Source organism: Caretta caretta, chromosome 10, assembly GCF_965140235.1.
Source record: "Caretta caretta isolate rCarCar2 chromosome 10, rCarCar1.hap1, whole genome shotgun sequence".
Taxonomy (NCBI): domain Eukaryota; kingdom Metazoa; phylum Chordata; order Testudines; family Cheloniidae; genus Caretta; species Caretta caretta.
Window position 1 is genome coordinate 28,337,544 of NC_134215.1, and position 12,215 is coordinate 28,349,758.

Below are 12,215 nucleotides of genomic sequence, written 5' to 3' on the forward strand. Positions count from 1 at the left end.
CAAGAGAATGCACAGGTTTGTTTGTTTTTTTGTTTTTTTTTAAAAACAATATAGAAACAACGTGTACTAATTCAATTGGTTCAGAAGAAAAGCTAAGTAGATGGATAAAGAGAGACCAAATGATATACAGTGTAACAGCTTTAAATACCTTTCTTTTTTATGTTGCCATATTATTGGAGGTGCTAGTGCATACATTTACTGAAATGCAGAAGGAAAGGATCACAAGTTTCATGCAAGAAGAGCATTCCATGGTTAACATTAATGTCTTGAATCCCTGTCTGAACTTCACCCAATTAAAGGATGGTTTATTGCCATCAGCTGCGTTGCAGAATGTAAACCATAAATCCACACAGAAAACTGCACGTGTGTACTCTGTGTTTTCATACATGGTACACACAAATGGGTATTATGCCTTCCTGTGCATGTGCTCATAGATAAAAGACCCCAAACCCCAGCAGCAAAAAAACAATTATTTCTTTCTATCAAAAATGTAAAATGTAAGGCAGCATCATTTTTACACTTAGTGCTTGACAGTTTTCAGTACCTGAAATACCATTTTTGACTGTCTTTCTGGTCCATTCTCTCTACACTTCTCACATGGAACTAGCATATTAATTAGAATGAGATCATCTAGATTCATCCAATAATGTCAAAGTTATTGGAGGGCTGGAGAGCATCCAAATTTCATTTCAATACATCACTTCAGCATTACAAATGATAAATCAATATTTCTAATACTTTCCATTCTAATGTATTCCAGTGGAAATAAGCCAACATAGCCTGCAAGAAATATGCAGATTAAAAAGGCTATACTTTGAACATAATGGAATGCAAAACATTTTTTTTATGAGATGTAAAGGCAGTGGGTCACTGAAGTTGATGGACACTCAGCAGGAGTTTGAAAAATTAACACCTCTTTGAAGTTAAAACCAGTAGTAACTGGTCAGTGAGTCACCAACTCCAGCTGAGAAACCACTCCTTAATTTTGGGCAAAGACAAGTAAGCCAATTCAATAAAACCCACAGGCACCACAGAAACTTTTATATTTAAACCAGTTGCTCATTGCAACTTTCAAAAGAACAAAGTAACTCAGATAGTAGCATCAGCCAAATAGTGTAAATTATATTCATGATAATAAACACATTGTAATAGGCACACCCCTCTTAATATAACAGTATGGAGTAAATGTTATAGGTTCAGCACCTGGCTTGGTTGCTTCTAGCTCAGTTAGAAGAAAAATTAACAGGTATTTTAAAATAAGTATTGAGACATCTGATTTCACTGTCACCTTTATTCCATCACAATTTAAGTCTTGATCCCCCTGCTCAAAGAACACAGGACTCTTCTAGGCCCAGTGCAGGAAATCATCCCTATTCAGGCATTAGAGCTAAGCAAGTGCAGTTCTGAATAAAGATGGGCTCAAGCAAAAGCTTTCCTGAATCATGGCTTTTAGTAAAAAATGAGTGGAATTTTCTGTGGCCTTTCACACCTGCTTTAAAAAATAGTAGTGATAAAACTTATACTGTCTGTAAATGGGCATAAGAAAATAGAAAGAAAACTCCTGGCACTATTTTCAAGATGCTTTCAAATGGCGATAACGAAGCAGAAGGTGCTGCCGTGGCATAAATTATCCCATGTTTCAAGGATCTTCAGTAATATTAGGGATGGAATAGAGAATGTCATATGTGCCAAAAATAAATTAGACTGATTAAACTACAAATAAATTACTGTGCTAAGCTTAAAAGTGATTTATCTCATGTTGCTATGACCAAACAGATGCTCCATGTTAGCTCACCCAATAAGATTTGTTATTCCACTAATTTCATATACAACACAAATATGAATTCTATTTTGTAGACTTTTGTCAATTTTAAATGGAATTTCAATATTCATTTTAAACTTCATAGACCCAAGTCTGATGTCATCTACTCTGGTGTAAATCACACGTAACTCAATTGAAATTACTGTTGCAAGTCTTTTTAAGATAAGAAATAGCTCCATTGAAAAGTTATTCCTCATATGCTACAATATAAGTTTCAGAGTAACAGCCGTGTTAGTCTGTATTCGCAAAAAGAACAGGAGTACTTGTGGCACCTTAAAGACTAACCAATTTAGTTGAGCATAAGCTTCTGTGAGCTACAGCTCACTTCATTGGATGCATTCATCGGTTCAAGTAACACAATTATTATTTTTCTGTAGTCAACCACCTCAGTGGTGACTGCTCTCATCAAAGATGATAAGATTTCTGTATTATATGTGAATTCACCTGAACAGAGTCCATGCCAATCTTTTTCAGAGCCTTGCTCCTCTCCTGTTTAGGTAGAGGTGCTGTGGTCACATAGGGTGCCTCAAAGCACAGGGCCCAATGGGATTGTCCTTAACAGCAGGCATTTAGGGCTTGATGCCAGAAGATATTGAATATTATGATTCTGATTATTTTGACAGGTTTCAGAGTAACAGCCGTGTTAGTCTGTATTCGCAAAAAGAAAAGGAGTACTTGTGGCACCTTAGAGACTAAGGCTGTAGCTCACGAAAGCTTATGCTCAAATAAATTGGTTAGTCTCTAAGGTGCCACAAGTACTCCTTTTCTTTTTGATTATTTTGAGTTTTATTAGAAAAAATATCTAATGTTGTCTGGATTTATCAATCACTCATTGAGGTCACTCGAAGCAATTAACGTTGGACTTAAAAATGTCAATTAACTCATTTCTTAACCAACACCTTGCCTGAGATCACCAAATATTTTCAATCACCACATAAGAAAGCAGTAAGTTTAAAAGTTGATGTATGTCTAGTCTCACTGACTGGACCTGGATCCTCCGGGGCATTTTTATTTGGACTTTTAGTTTGAGCTAGGTAACAGCTGCTTAGTGGCACGGAACATTTGTGAGGAGAGTTTAGGCCTGTAAAGCACACAGGCATTTTTGAATAAATTGAATAAACTGATTATGCTAATGATCATAAAACACCTGAAATGTTTTTAAAATAAACCATTTCCACAACTCACAGGAAATTGCAACTTTTTAAAATTTATTTTGATTTCCTGATTTCTGTAATATGCCAATCAAGTTAAAAGGTAGAATGTATAAAACCATAATTTGACCCATCCCCTAATGTATGGAACAGAGACTTGGCCAGTCACTCAAAAAGAAATCATTATGCGGTTCACCTTGGAAGTGACGATGTTGAATTGGTCAAAGGATTGGGCATTCCATGATAGGAAATGAAATCAGGTTGTAAATGAGCCTTATGTGGGTTACTCCCTTTGAATACAAGTTGAGGTAGGTGAAGCCACTTTGGGATGGGCACATCCAGCAGAGACTCGAAAACTACATCAGTTGGATTAGATAGCTCTTGCAATAATCGTGGATACAAGACAACCAAGGGGGAGGCCAAAGTCCCAATATCTGGACTGGATGCCAGCAGACCTCAAAGACCAATCTGCACAATAGTCTGGTGTACAATCATGAGTCATCAGCCCCAAATAAGAAAGTGGTGAGAAAGAAGAAGACCGAATTCTCTCATCTACTATTCAATGTATTTATTATTTATTCTCAGTATCACTGTACTGCCTAGGAGCCCTAGTCATGAACCAGGACCCTATTGTGTTAGGTACTGTACAGAAAACAGAAAAAACTGTCCTTGCCCCATGAGTTTAAAATCTAAGTAGTAATTATTTGCCTTGGAGAAACACGTAGCAGCCTCAACTGATTCATTGTGCCAGCACTATAGAAACACTGAAGAAGAGACACTCCCAGCCAAGAAGCTATTACAATCTAAACACACAAGAGAGCAAAGGGAAGGATGGGGAAAAAAGGCACAGAGGGGAAATGACTTGTCCAAGATCACACAGCAGCCCAGGAACAGAGCTGGGAGCAGAACCTGTGTATGCTGAATCCCATGCTCTGCCCACAAGGCCACACCCCCTCATGTCTGTTAAGATTAACAGCAGCAAAAATATGGTTCAGGAAGTAACAATCTAGCGTGTGGCTTCTCTCATGATTGTGGATTGGAAATATAGTACTGTATTGAAACACACATTATTGTTATTAGAGAGACAAGGGTGGTGAGGTAGTAGCTTTTATTAGACCAGCTTCAGTTGGTGAGAGAAAAGCTTTGGAGCTTACTCCGACTGTTTCTTAGTTTCCCAGACCTCAGGAAGAGCTTGTGTAAGCTCAAAAACTTGTCTCTCTCACCAACAGAAGTTGGTCAAATAAGAGATCACCTGACCCACTTTGTCCCTCTAATACCCTGGGACCAACATCGCTATAACACTGCAAATAGTCATTATGATAGTCTGTTCTTGCAGTTGTGTCTGGTTGAAATATTCATTGTTCTGTTCTAAACTAGTGTGTGCTGTTAAAATGTGTGCAGAAGTAGCTGAATGTTAGAAGGCCTAATTCTGCTGTCAGCTGAAGTAAAATTTCATACCTGTGTAACAGAACATAATTTGGCTTGAGGTCGGTACAGCACATTGGGATGAAAAGCATATACTGATGGAAGTATTATAGACGGAATTCTTCCCTGAGATATGTGCTCACAACTTCTATGGACATCAAGAGTAGCTGTGCAGATGTTTCTTATGTCAGAAATGGAGCCCGAGTGAGAGGATTTTTGAGATTTTTAGTCTGTTTTTAAAAGCAAATGTCTGTAAAACGAATTTTAAGCCACAATGAAGATCTACATAATTATGCAATGAATTATTTATTTAAAAGGAAAGGAAATGAAAATAACCTCCTAAAGTCTCTGCTGTTCTACAGATTTTCATATGGAATAGAAGTAATAAATATGATCTAAAGAAATTTTAAAACTTCCAACACTAAGTATGAGAGTAATATTTTGTAAAGAAATATTGATAACTACAGCTCAAAATCCATCTTGCAACTTTTTTTAATCCATGCTGAGCACCCCAGTTTTTTCTGTCCACTGCTTTGAATGGTGCATGAATTAGATTAACTGCCCTGATTATTCAAAGAAATTTAGCTTAATGACCTGCAATTACTTTAATGGCTTTGAAATTCAGAAGGTAAGAAGGCACTATGTTTCTTTAAATGAACATTAAAATATGAAATGTTTCTGATTGACTGTCATAAAAACCTAATTTTATTGCCATTTAAATTATTCAGAATCAATATCAGACATTAGCTAGAGTTGGGGGGAGCGTAAAAAAAGACAGAAGCATCTAAAAGCTGCAGTTTTCCGTATTGAATAATTGCACATTGTTTTGAAGATAATGGGTTATTTGCTGTGTACCACTGTTTCAGAAAGCAATATCTTTATTTCTTAAAAGTAAGTGACAAAAATAAATAGGTACCAAACTGCTTTTGGGAAAAGTGTTTTGGATTTGTTTCCATTCTGTTTAAATGGTTTCCCCACCTTCAGGGTTTTGAATTTTCCAAATTCTGACTAATGTCTTTGTATTCAAGTACCCCGCCAGCAATCAGGGACAGAAAAACAGTGCACAAGATTTGACACGTGAAACTTACCAAGGCATGCACCAGCTCCATTATCTGTTCAATACAAACTACTGAGTTAAATGCATATTGAATTAGTCCATAGATGGAAACCCATAAATAGGAAGGTAGTACTGATGTGTGACTTTATAGTGAATAGTGACTTAAGAAATTTGTATTTTGATGGTTTCAGGAAAATGTTACTGCTTGAAGGTTAATTTTATAGTTCTACGGTTTAAAATAAATTTACCAATAGTGGTAGGATTGTTTTAGAAAAGTGATGGAAAAACTGTGTTCACTCTTATTGTAGATTCAAAAAGTTAAAGTAAAGGAGGAGGCATGACGTTGGTCAGATCAGGCATTAGGTAGCTCAGACTCCCCTGCAATCATTCCCTCTGAATTCCATAAACACAATTTTCGAATAACCCAAGTGGAGACATTCCCTAAATATTCCATACCACATATTATATAAGAGCTAGTCCATAACTGGGACAATAACATTTGTCCAACATTTTCAAACTTGGTTGTCTAAAGTTAGGTCTTAAAAAAATATATAATTTTATAGATACTGAACATGTGCAGCTCCCACTGACTTAAAAGCCCAACTGAGAGTGCTCACCATCTCTGAAAACCAGACAACTTGTATTAAGGATCTAATTTTCCACTTCCAAGTTTGACTTGGGAGTTTTAGTTCTACGCATAGTTATAATTAATACAGCTGAGTTATTTAAATGTACATTCAAATTACTAATTCAAATGATTCAGTCTCAAAATCCTCCAAAGACCTGTATGCACACATACACACTTCCCACCATCACCCTTACACTGTAATTTTTAAATTAGAATTTTTATTTCAGAAATATTTTTATTTGAAATACATTTTTCTCCACCAATATCCTCTAACTCAACAACACACCATTTGGAGGATAGAATCATAGAATCATAGAATATCAGGGTTGGAAGGGACCTCAAGAGGTCATCTAGTCCAACCCCCTGCTCAAAGCAGGACCAATCCCCAATTAAATCATATAATTATAATAATATAATATAGTTATATTTTTCAACAAAGCAAACATTATGATGCTTTTTCTCTTCCATACTACATTGTAATAATAACAATAGTAGTAATAAAAACAATAAACAACAGTACTGAAACACAAACGGAACATTATGCATTTTGCAGGAGCAATTTGTACTCAAGATGAGCTAACCATTATTGTTTGTGGTGCACCATAGATCATGAACCATCAACCAAGCACATTTTAAATAGAGGTATTACAAGGCTTTAAAGAAAAAGAAAGTTGTCTTGGGAAACATTTCAGAAGACTCATCCACCTACTAAACAGAAAATATTTCTGTGGGACATTTAATGTGACAGATGCAGGACAGTTTCCTGTTCCTATGGTACATTCAGCAACTTTTCTATAGAGTCACAATTCAGTCACTCTTCATATTGTATGCTGCAGCGCTGGATAGAATACTTTCACAGCTTCTATGTGGACATAGGGGGAAGAAATACAGACAACTGTTACAGGACGTGCTCAGGACTTACAAGTCTACCAGTTCTAGAGTTTCCCCAAGTGGCACAAAAGTGCAGCTCTCTAAAATGATGACTACACTATAATAGAGGCAATGTATTTCTATGATAAGATAGGTTTCAGAGTAACAGCTGTGTTAGTCTGTATTCGCAAAAAGAAAAGGAGTACTTGTGGCACCTTAGAGACGAACCAATTTATTTGAGCATAAGCTTTCGTGAGCTACAGCTCACTTCATCAGATGCATACTGTGGAAAGTTTAGAAGATCTTATTATATACACACAAAGCATGAAAAAAAATACCTCCTCCCACCCCACTCTCCTGCTGGTAATAGCTTATCTAAAGTGATCACTCTCCTTACAATGTGTATGATAATCCAGTTGGGCCATTTCCAGCACAAATCCAGGTTTTCTCACCCCCCACCCCCAGACACACACAAACTCACTCTCCTGCTGGTAATAGCTTATCCAAAGTGACCACTCTCCTTACATTGTGTATGATAATCAAGGTGGGCCATTTCCAGCACAAATCCAGGGTTTAACAAGAACGTCTGGGGGGGAGGGGGTCGGAAAAAACAAGGGGAATTAGGCTACCTTGCATAATGACTAAGCCACTCCCAGTCTCTATTCAAGCCTAAGTTAATTGTATCCAATTTGCAAATGAATTCCAATTCATCAGTTTCTCGCTGGAGTCTGGATTTGAAGTTTTTTTGTTGTAAAATAGCGACTTTCATGTCTGTAATCGCGTGACCAGAGAGATTGAAGTGTTCTCCAACTGGTTTATGAATGTTATAATTCTTGACATCTGATTTGTGTCCATTTACTCTTTTACATAGAGACTGTCCAGTTTGACCAATGTACATGGCAGAGGGGCATTGCTGGCACATGATGGCATATATCACATTGGTGGATGTGCAGGTGAACGAGCCTCTGATAGTGTGGCTGATGTTCTTAGGCCCTGTGATGGTGTCCCCTGAATAGATATGTGGGCACAGTTGGCAACGGGCTTTGTTGCAAGGATAGGTTCCTGGGTTAGTAGTTCTGTTGTGTGGTATGTGGTTGCTGGTGAGTATTTGCTTCAGGTTTGGGGGCTGTCTGTAGGCAAGGACTGGCCTGTCTTACTATCTTATGATAAGATAGTAATAAAAAACAATAGCTACTTACTTTACTTCAGCTATAAACATTGTCAACAAAGCACACGTTATAAAACTCTGCTAACAAAATCAATGCCAGGCACTTTCTTATTAATCCATCTAATCCAATATGTTCATATTTTCTGACTTTGGTAGCTGACCTAAAGGTTTTCTTCTCTGTAACGTGGAGGAAACAAGGTGTATGCTTTAAAATTATTAGATTAATTAGATGACTACAAACAACACTCTTTTTAGCATGTGCACTTCAGGTTTCTTTTTAATCTAATAAAACAAATATAAAGTGCTTAATATACACATGCTTAAGTTACTGTGTCCATAACAAAAAGTGTGTGTTTGTTACCTTAAGGAAAAACACCATCAACATGAGATAATCTGTGATATATTGCGTCCTCAGTTACACAGATGTAAACGAGGGAGAAATTCTAATCTAATGACACAAGTATAAAGTTTGAAGTAACTGAGATCAGAATCTGGGCTTCTTATCCTGCATCAGTGAAGACAAAGGGAGGTTTGCCATTGGCTTCGAGGGACACAGTATTAGTCTGTTCCAGAGTTTTTATAAAATCGAGTAAATTCACTCTATTTTAGGGACAAGCTATTTTACACAACTGCAATTCGAAAATGTATACAGTGATGAAGACAAGTTGTGAACTCAATGGAAACACTATTTCTTGGCTGAGGAGGCTGCAAGGTGCCAAATGGACAAAATAATTTTCAAGTTTTGTTTTTTTTAAGTCTAATTCTTCAGTGATCCCTATTTTTTAGTTGCCCAGTTTAAATGAAAACAATAATTACTTTCTATGGTGAATAAAAGGATAGCAGTTTACCAGAACTTTTAAATCTTGTGTTGATACTTCAGAATTGGTCTCAGTGTCTGGTTTGCATTTCATTGTCATGATATTTGGTGCTCATTTTTTGTTTTTGAAAACAGCCATTTTTTTCCAACTGCATATTCATAGTTCTGCAATTATATGTGATATAGTATGGACAAATTGATACATTTTTATATTCTCCAGTTCTACGAGTATTGTTATTCCACAATGTGTACCTTACATTTAGTGCATCTTACATTTATACACTGTATAAATCTGGGGTGGAATTCTGATTCCCCTGAAGTCAATGGCAAAGCTCCCACTGACTTCAATGGGGCCAGAATTTCACCCTGGATTTTGTTGAAAACTGAACATTTATATTAAATCCAGAATTTTAACAGCATTTTACCACAAATCAGGTAATTAATTCTTCATATGTATACAGAGTGAAATGGACAAAACACTAAAGGAGTAACTTAATAATTAAGACAATTGATATTTTATTGGGAGTGGGGAGGGCTGTCTTGCCCAGAAAGGAAGATTTTGGTTTGAACTGTGAGATGCAAAACCAAAACCTCAAAACTATAAGTAAGATGGACTTATTCCTAAAAGTTCAAAATAAAATCAGTTTCCTTATGGGAATGTTTTAGAATGTCAGGGATGCATTAAAAACACAGCATCAGCTTTTTTTTGATTCTGGGCTGGATTTGTAGAACAACAAAGATTATTCATTAAAATAAAGTTCTTGAGAACTGTGATAAGAGTTTCTGCTCTTCACAACTGAAGTGGCTTGGTAACTAGTTTATAACCCACTTAATTGTGCCCAAACTCTCTGTTTAGTGCCCAAAAGCAAAAAAAGAGAAAAAAATAATAATAACCTACAGTGGAGGCTTGCTGAACTCCTATGAGTGGCATTATTAGCAATGGATTTGCATTTTTATTCACCTTCTCATTTATACTTCATAGCCAATAATCATTTCTATTCCATTCCCAACCCATCCTACAGTGACAACCTGAAGTCATATACAACTAGTCTGAGAAATTAAGTGAATGGGTGCAGACTGCAGGGTTTTTCCCCCTTCAAGTTAATGTCACACAAATTGAGAAAAGTAAACTTGCAAGCAGACATTTAGCATCACCCTGGTTCCAGTCTGTGTACACACATGCAATCTTGGAAGGATAATTTACTCTGTCTAGGGTGATTAATGAATCACAAGGGAATACACATTGGATCTAGAGTTCAGCCCTTGGTACTGCAGACCACAGAGTAACACCCATAGGACGTATAAAACTGAAGCATAAAAATGTATGTGAAAGGAGTATTCAAAATAGTTAAAATGCCTTTTCCATTTGAGATAATTTTGATTATATCTAAGATGAAAGATATAAATTAGTGTTTGAGAGTCCTGATCATTCTCCCATTTATTAAAAAACAAAAAAACAAAAACCAATCCAGATACTGTCTTGAAAAGATAATTAAGAACAGTAGCAGTGATTAAAAATCTGCAAGAAAGCATGTAGTAAAGATATTTGTTTCTTACAGAAAATGGCCATTTCTAAGTGCAGCAGAGAAGTGTGGAGACTTCTGTACGGATAATATTGGAGCCATTTTTAACAAAAAAAAAAAAGAAATTTACTGCCCCCTCCTGGTTTGGTAAAACAATGTTATGTGTTCTTTTTAATAGTCAATCACATAATTGTGCAAAAGGTGTTACTTATGCCATGTAAGACACAGCCTCCCTCTCCCTTTACATGCAGAATGGTTGATTTTTGTTACTGACAAGAATTAAGAAGCTGTCATGATGACTATAAGGTGCTAAGAACTTGACTGATTCTTTGTTTCTTTCCAAAAAAATGTTCATTAGCTAGAGCTGTTATATGGCAAGATGATTTACAAAGAGTTGTAAACATCAGAAAAATCCAGTATTCTTCTGAAAAGGGAGAGATATGGTGCATAATGAGTTGTAATAAGGCAACACATTTATCTTAATCACAACTGACATTTATCATTCTAACCATCAAAAGGAAAAAAACTGTGTATAATGTAATGTTTTTTGTTAGTTTATTTTAAATTTTGTTTAGGGCTTTTCTGTACAATGACTCTCCTATTTTGTAGAGACAAGGTGGATAATATCTTTTACTGGATCAACTTCTGTTGGTGAGAGAGACAAGCTTTCGAGTGTACACAGACCTCTTCTTCGGGTTCTGCCCAGACGTCAAAGAGCTCTGTGTAAGCTAGAAAGCCTGCCCTTTCCACCAACAGATGTTAGTCCAATAAAAGATATTACCCCATCTACCTTGTTTCTGTAATATCCTGGGACCAACACAGCTTCAACACTGTATACCCCTTATGTGGTGTCTTTTTAGGAGTGTCTTAGAAGCACAATATGTTTTCTTTCCTTAAAACAACTTAGCCAAAACACAGCATTACATACATTAGGACACAAGGTTTTTCCTTTTGATGGTTAGATTATTAAATGTACTTGTGCAATGCCATTTTCCCCTTAGACTGTAAAATATGTATTCCTTTCTCCACAACACTAATCCTATGATATGCAAATTGTGTGTGCGCACACATGTAAATATATACATTATTTCTACGATATTTCAGTACCAGTGCTCTGGGAAATAATAAAAAAAGATATTCTGCTTAAAAATTTGAACAATTCCCATTGGCCACGTTCATATACTTCTTCCCGACTGAAAACTGAATCTAAAACACAAGCATGTCTTGTCCATGTAACTGACATAATATTTATTAGCCATGTTCCTTGCAATGAATTGGAGTGAGGAAGTGTTCGTGGACTGGTGATAAGGAAATAAGGGCAGCAGAGATGAACAATACATGCTGATGCATAAATGAAAGGGCGAGACAAATAAACGAAAACAGACAGCTTTAGAAAAAGCCAGCTGCCCCTCAGCAGGTCTCACTTGAGCAACTGGCACTTACGTGGCAGACAGCTTGATATTGTCAAGCTTGCACCTGACTATGTCAGCATTATAGATACAATATTTTTACCCGAATGAAATTTGCGTCAAACTACTTCCCCAGTTATTTGGCACAAACGTGATTTCTGTCATCAAGCCTATCCATTTCCCCCGTCTACTTGATATTTATTGCCACTGATTTATTGTCAATGCAAGGAAAATCCTGCATTGCCCCTATATTTGAGTTCCTTCATGTCCTTTCTAGAGCACCACAAAGTGATGAGTTAGGATCTTGTTCCCAGCCCCATTCAATTTTGTTTGTAATCCTCTTCA

At 36.5% G+C, this 12,215-nt stretch overlaps 1 protein-coding gene across 31 annotated transcripts in view; it reads right to left on the reverse strand.

The window, feature by feature from the left end:
- RBFOX1 (RNA binding fox-1 homolog 1) overlaps positions 1–12,215 on the reverse strand; it is a 2,443,894-nt gene that overhangs the window by 918,871 nt on the left and 1,512,808 nt on the right. The gene's annotated exons all lie outside the window — the stretch shown is intronic.